Here is a 7,010-nt window from a genome sequence, read left to right as displayed (position 1 = left end):
CTTGTCTCACTGCTGCTCCCCTCAGCAGTGTATTTCAGTCAGCCTACCTGTTCTGTTCCCTGCTCTGTCTCTGGTGAATCCTCTCACCCCCCCCCCACACACACACACCTGTGGGCTGCACCCCAGCTGTTGTAAACATAAGTAAATCTTAAAAACTAAACATTGATGAGGGGAAATACTGGTTCTGGCCAGGACCATTGTCTGTGTGGACTTGGCACATTCCCTCCATGTCCATGTGGATTTCCTCACATTCCCAAAATGTGCATGGGAGGTTAACTACGTCTCTCAGTTGTCCCAGTGTGCATGAGTGTTGCGTGAGTTTGGTTGTGATTGTGGGTGTGGGTGTGGGTGTGATGTGAGCCCTGTCCATGATGGCCCTGAGCTAATGGGAGAGGCTCTGGACACTGGCAAGCCTGTGCTGTAATAAACAGGTTGGAAAATGAATGTATGGAAGACAACAGATGATTGTTTTATATTCAAAGTGTTTTGGGTCAGTGTGTATTTGGAAATTTGGTGGAAATTAACTCTTGTTGACATCAATTATCTTATGGTAAAACTACTTTTGTTATAATATAGTTTTGCTTAGAGTTGCAGTTTCCAAGAACCGACTGAAGAAATTAAGTGAGGACTTACTATAGACACATGAAAAAAGCCTCCCACACAGAGTAGTTTGATAAGATTTTACATATGCAAATGGCCTTGTCATCACTACCTCCACAGTTAAACTACTATTTCCATCATTCCAGAAAATTCCCTCCTACCCTTTTTCAGTAAAGATGTCCCTCCCCCAAAAGCCCACCAGTGTTCTGATTTCTTCTACTAGGGAATACTTTCATCACTAACACTTCGAGTCTGCCGTCATCATGCTAATACTTGCTATTTCTTGTCCGTTACAGCTTCTCAAGCATTTTTCAATGTATATTTTCTCACTATACACCCAGAGTGTGTATGAGACCTGAATGTGGGGTGAAGGTGGAATTTTTAGCTTTATTGCCAGTCAGCAGATAAAGAAAATCAGAGGTGAGATAACTTGCTCAAGATCCTACTAGCAGTCATTGGCTAAGTCAAGATTGGAATCCAGAACCCCTCCCTGAGTCTGCCATCAGCCCAGCAAGTAGATACAGCGGACCCCTTGCCTTCTGGCAACAATTTAGTGCAGCCTAAGTTCCCACAATGCCACAGGGCTTTTCTGTGTCCTAGGCACCTTTGCCTATGTGAGCCTTCTCCATAAAAATATTAAAGCATATTTCACTACCGTATTGGTGTAAAGATGAATATGCTATGTCATATATGAAAGCATTTTCTTCGATGTAATATTTCATCATTTTTTCTTCTGGTTTTCAAAGAAAATTAAGACACTTTCCTTTGATCCCCTAAAAGTCAGTGGATGCCTCTGGGTTCTGTACCTGTGTTCTGAGAGGAGATCACCCTGGGTATGTTTCTGGGGAAGGAGAGACAGCAGGATAAGGAGGATTTTTTGACCAGGAGTTGTTGATCTGAAACCATGGACTCCCATAATCAAATTACGTGGCATGGAAAATTCTGGACCTATGTAGTGGCTGTGCATCTTTCTGAGGAGAAGGTGTATAGTTTATATCAGATTCACGATCCAAAACCAGATTAAGTAGAAGAAAACCACCCATTGTTGTGAAGATGTGCCAAGGAGTCTTGAGATAAGTAAACCTTTCTACTCTTGTAGACTAGAGATAGCTGCCTAGGTTTCAACGTGCCTTGACACAAGCACAGGTGTTATTTCTTTCCCCCTGATATACAGACATGATCCAATCTGGAACTCTGCCTTATCAACCCTGAAGGAGTGCTCAGGTGAGGAGAACATTAGCATTTGGAGTTCGTCTCCAGGATGTCAGGATTAAAACCTCAAGTCTAGTTCCTTCTGCACCAACTTCTGAAGGTAGTGCTCTGGGGAAGAGGAAAATTCACCCCAAAGCTGGAAAGATGCAAAGACCATGAGCTTTGGCCAGGGGACAGCACATGACTGTTGGCAGAGCAAGACATCAGGTGTCCCTGAAACTCCCTCAAGCCAGCCCTTGGCAACTTGCCCCAAACTCCTCAACACAGGGCTCTCAACTCGAACCACAACACCCTTAGAAGGCGCACAGAGCGTTGCAAATATTGGCAAGGAAAGAACCACCCACACATTGGCAAGAGCAACCGCCATGGTGAGAAGAGGCCTGTGGAGGCCAAAGAGAGGGCATAGAAGTGGCAGCTGCTGGTTGGGGCCAGCGAGTAGCCCACAGCAGTGACTGCGGCGCCAGTTGCAGAAGACTGCAATGACACCCACCATTGCAAAAAATGAGAAGAGACCACAAAGCTGGTGGGGGGGGGGGGCTCTATAACTCTTCCAGTATGTGCGGGCCTTGGGGCTCCACCCCCAGCCCCAGCTCAATGGAATATCCAAGCGGGAGAGGCGGCAGAGCCAGCCAGCAACCTCGCTAGAAGGAGTATTTTATCACTGACATTGTTTAGAAGGGCTAGCACATGATAGCCATGAAAAGCAGACCGACATTTAGGCAGTTTTATTATTGTTTTTGAATTCTCCACAGGCAATGTAGCCCTCCCCTGCTTATTGCTTGCACCTGGGGTAGACCTCGCCCACCATCCCACCCCCCTCTTGGTACACCATTGCCCCAATCATGGGGCCTGAGCAATAATGGGGATGAAATCAGCCTCCTACTCTTGACTAACTGCAAAATAACTGGGAGTCTTCTGGAGAGAAGGTGCGTCCATTTGTAGTTCCTCCCATGGAGGTCCCAGGAGGGGACTGGGCAAAGCAGAACATGCTAGGTCAAGGCCTGGCTGCAGTGATGGCAGCCAGCGTCCCCCAGGCAGGGAGCACTCCTTTAGCTCACTTCAAATACAAAGGGCATTGATACGTGTGGGCTGCAGAAAACATTTCATATGGCTACGATATCAGATGCTTAATGCTTCAAGTGCTTAACTGAATGGAGAAATACAGAGCAGACCTTTCATAACTACCATTCCAATTATCTTGCCAGGTGTGGGGGGGGGGCAAAATTCATGCTTTTTTTTTTTCCCCTCTCTAGTAAAGATTTCATGTAGAAGATGAGATGTGGGAGATTGCACCTTCTTTGCATTTTCTTCTGTTAAAGCTACATTCCCTCCTGCTTTTACACTTCTTTCCTCCAGCCTCACTTTGCAAACATCCATTGAGGAGTCGATTTCGGTGGATGCTGTATCTCTTTAATGCATACGACAGTAACTTTGAAATCTGGCTTTTTCATTGGGAAATTTTTTTTTTTTTTTTGGTGGGGGTGGAAGAAGGAAGCTCGTGAGCTTGTCAATCAAATGTGTATTTGCAAACACTTGGTTCACATTAAACAATACAGACCTGGATGGGAAACAAATGTATTGTGCTCATTAAATGATATATTTTTTTCCAAAACGAAATGCCAGAAAAAAAACAAATGCATTCATGTGTGTTGAAGTACTTTAATTTTTATGATATGATTTATTCGTTTCCTTTTTTCAAGAAAACCCTTTCTTCAAACTTACAGAAATAATAAATTATTTCTTTCCATGTCCAAGTTGATTCCCTAGTGTTTGATTACTGTTACACCAAAAGGAAAATAAATACAATGTGTGTCATTAAAGTAATTCAGTGCAAATTGGGCATAACACAAAATTACATTATTAACAGCTGTTAAATGACTATAAAATGTAATTAGACACACTCAATTCACTACTCATGAACTGGACCTGATTTCTAAAATATCAATTTAGAACTTTGATTATTCACGACAAAAGAGAACATATTTAGATTCTAGGTTTAAATTCCTGGTAATGGATATAACCCCCTAAGACCTTTGCCGGGGATTCCAAATAAGAGGAGGAGGAGGAAGCAGTTGTTTGAGCGCAGAAGGAGGAGGGTTGTCAGTTGTCATGGGGGTGCCGGCTGGCTTCCCACTGAATCCCTGCCAGCTGCAGTGAGCCATGAGTTCCTTGGTTAAATTTTAACTCTCTGCTTACAAAGAAGCAACAAAGCCCAGCACAGATACTTCTATTATAGATGTTTATGACTTGCTTTTCATGATTACCTCACTTTCTTAGCTGCCTTTTCAACACATTCTGTTAGCCGCTTAATAAAATATAAAATAAAAGAAAGCAAAGTAAAATAAAATAAAGTCAGCAAAAATACACGGGGATGTTCATATTTGCTCTTTGCGCCTCGAAGGCAAGATGGAAGCAGGATAATGATGGCCAGTAAGTGTTAGGGGATCAGCAAGGGGAACAGAATTGGCTGTTCCAAACTCCGCACTAAAGTCATCCTGGTCCTTTGTAGGCTGCCCCTAACCTGCCTTCTCCACCTAATTTCCAGCTTCTCCTCTCCCTGCCCAGGGCTGCCGGCTATTTACCCAAATGCTCCTTGGCTAGCTTATTCTCCCTTTTTCTGAATCCATTTTTTCCTTCAAGGTACAGTTGAGAGAACTCTGTCTCTCCAGAGCTTTGCTACCTCCCCAACTGGAGGGCACCATCTCCTTTTCAAAGCCTCAGCCCTCCATCTGAGACTTGCCTATGAGACTTGCTACAATGTGTTTTCTGAAGAGAGGTTAGTGTGGCTCCCTGGTTAAAACTGTTGTTGCCAGAAAGAACTCCCTATTCTGATGGTGTGACCAGTGGAAAGTTCTATCACTTCTCTGAACCTCAACCTCAGCATTTCAAGAGTGGACACAGTAAAAGTATAGCTTCCTCACCTCCAAGGCCTAGGGCTCTGAAAGCTTGGGGATTTAAAAAGCATAGCAAACAAAACACCCCTACAGTGTCTGAGAAAAGACATGGAAAGCCAACATCTTGGTATTTTTATGGGGAAACAAATGAATAATTACACCAAGTGGGATAAATGTCATCCGCTACCAAATTAGCATGGAAAATTATATACATCAACTATGTTTTTTTTTTTTTTCAACTATGGGGTTTTAAAGCTTTGTATTTCAGAATTGCAGATAAAGGATCGTGGACTCATGAGGTTAAACAAAGTATATATAATGCTTAACATGGTGGCGACACGTAATAAACGCTTAAGTAAGTACACTTGGCACTTGCCTTTAACCCTTTATTGGCAATGAGGTCTTGGAAATGCAGAGATCATGTCTTAAACAACCAACCCCTCCCATTTCATCAGTAGGTGCTCAGTAAAGGATGCTTTGCCGAATGAAACACAGCATCCCATTCCTTAAATCCACCTACAGTCACAGAAAAATATAACCTGATAAATGACTGAAGAATCTAAAGACTAGACCTGAATTCCTCCAAATACATTTCACAGTCTGGGTCACCAGGAGCAAAATAGATCAAAATGAAGTCACAAGGATTTTCTATAGGAAAGTTTGGGTTGCTTTATCTGCTGCAACAATTAGACAAACATGAGTGACTCTCAGACCGAGTGGGGGAAGAAAGCAGTTGGGATGAAGAGCGCAAGCCAGCACCTGGCAGGAGCGAAGCAAGGGCAAGAGAGAAGCATGTGACCCAGGGGTCATGTGAAGCCAGAGAGCGAGCTGCAGGATGGCGCTGACTCCTGGGTGGGATGAGCGCTTTGGTGGCACGAGTTGGTGGTCCGAGGGCAGTCACCTTCCAAACGCAGCTAGCACAATCAGGACTAATTGGTCTTTGTCGGCAGCCTCAATGCAGGCCCCAAACTGAATAGGTCTCCTTCTCTCAGACTGACACCCTGAGAGGATTCAGCACTTGTGAGTAATTTGGCCAAACCTAGCTTGAAGCAATAAAACCTTTAGAGCCTTTCCAAGAACTTTCTAGGGGAAAAAAGATCTTGCAGGCAGGGTAGAGGAGTTGTCTCCCCTCAGCAGGGGTAAGGCCTCAATGGATCTCATTTGGAACATTCATAGAGATGAAGGGAGAAGAGATTCCTAAGGAGAAAAATGAGCTGTCTTCTAAACCGCTGAGATATGGTTTACTGGATGGCAGGTCACTTCGCTTGGATGATCACCCATTTGTCATATGTGACTGGAGGCCTCTGGGAATCAGGGACTGGGAATGTGAAAGGAACCAACAGGAGTTCTGGCCCAAGGGAAACATTTTCCAGCATGAATTCATTCAGGAACTCCTCTAAAGTCTGCTTGTCTTTTAACCTCAAGGCCACTCCTGAGTTCTAGATGGTCCCAAAGTGTGAACTAGTCCCATTAAGAGGCCCAGGACCTACCAAGGACTAGCCAGTGGCGTGTCTGTTCCTGTGACACTCGGCACAGAGGCAGTCAGATTCAGAGGCCTGCAAGTGCATGAGGCAGGGTGGATTCATTCTGAAATGACAGCCTGTGTCTAAAGATGTGTCCGGAAACTCGTGAGTCTGGGAATTGTTGCTGTTGTAATTGCAACAAATGCATGTGAGCCTGGCAGCCCACGGGGATCTGGCCAGTTACCCCAGGGGTGCTGTCACGGGCAAAACTACTTTTAGAAGTCCTTTTGGGGCACTATCCCTGGAATTTACATCATACTCAACAATCTCTGTAATGGTGACAAGCAGCATATTCTGGAGGGTGAATCAGATTTTTAGAAAGAAGCCATAAATTACCCAAAGGCAAAAATTAAGTAGGTTGCCCAGGAAATGCACCTGCAAATGGAGTAATGAAGAAACCTTGCTTGTCTTTGGTGGCTGAGCCCAAATAGAGAAGGATGGCCTTTTACTGAGCTCCTACCACTGCTACATATCTTTATATGGTATTTCATCGAAATAACTACCTTGAGATAGGTATTACTACTGTTTTGTAGAAAATGCAGGCCAGAGAAGTCCAACAACTTCTTAAGGTCACACAGCTCATAGGAGGAAGAGCTGAGATGGACAGCTGTTTCTCCACTTGTCTGTAAAGTCAGCGCGCGCTCTCTCCGTTGTCACAGAGCCTTTGTCACAAGTCGTTAACATGGGGAAGGAGCAGCTCTTCCTCTAAAGTGGCCAGTGACATTCAATTTCTGGCCTGCATTAACCCGCTCATATTTGTTCACTTTTTCTGTCCTGGGTC

The sequence above is a fragment of the Talpa europaea genome (assembly GCF_964194135.1).
Source record: "Talpa europaea genome assembly, chromosome: X".
In the NCBI taxonomy this organism is placed as follows: Eukaryota; Metazoa; Chordata; class Mammalia; order Eulipotyphla; family Talpidae; genus Talpa; species Talpa europaea.
Note: the sequence above shows the minus strand (reverse complement) of the source record.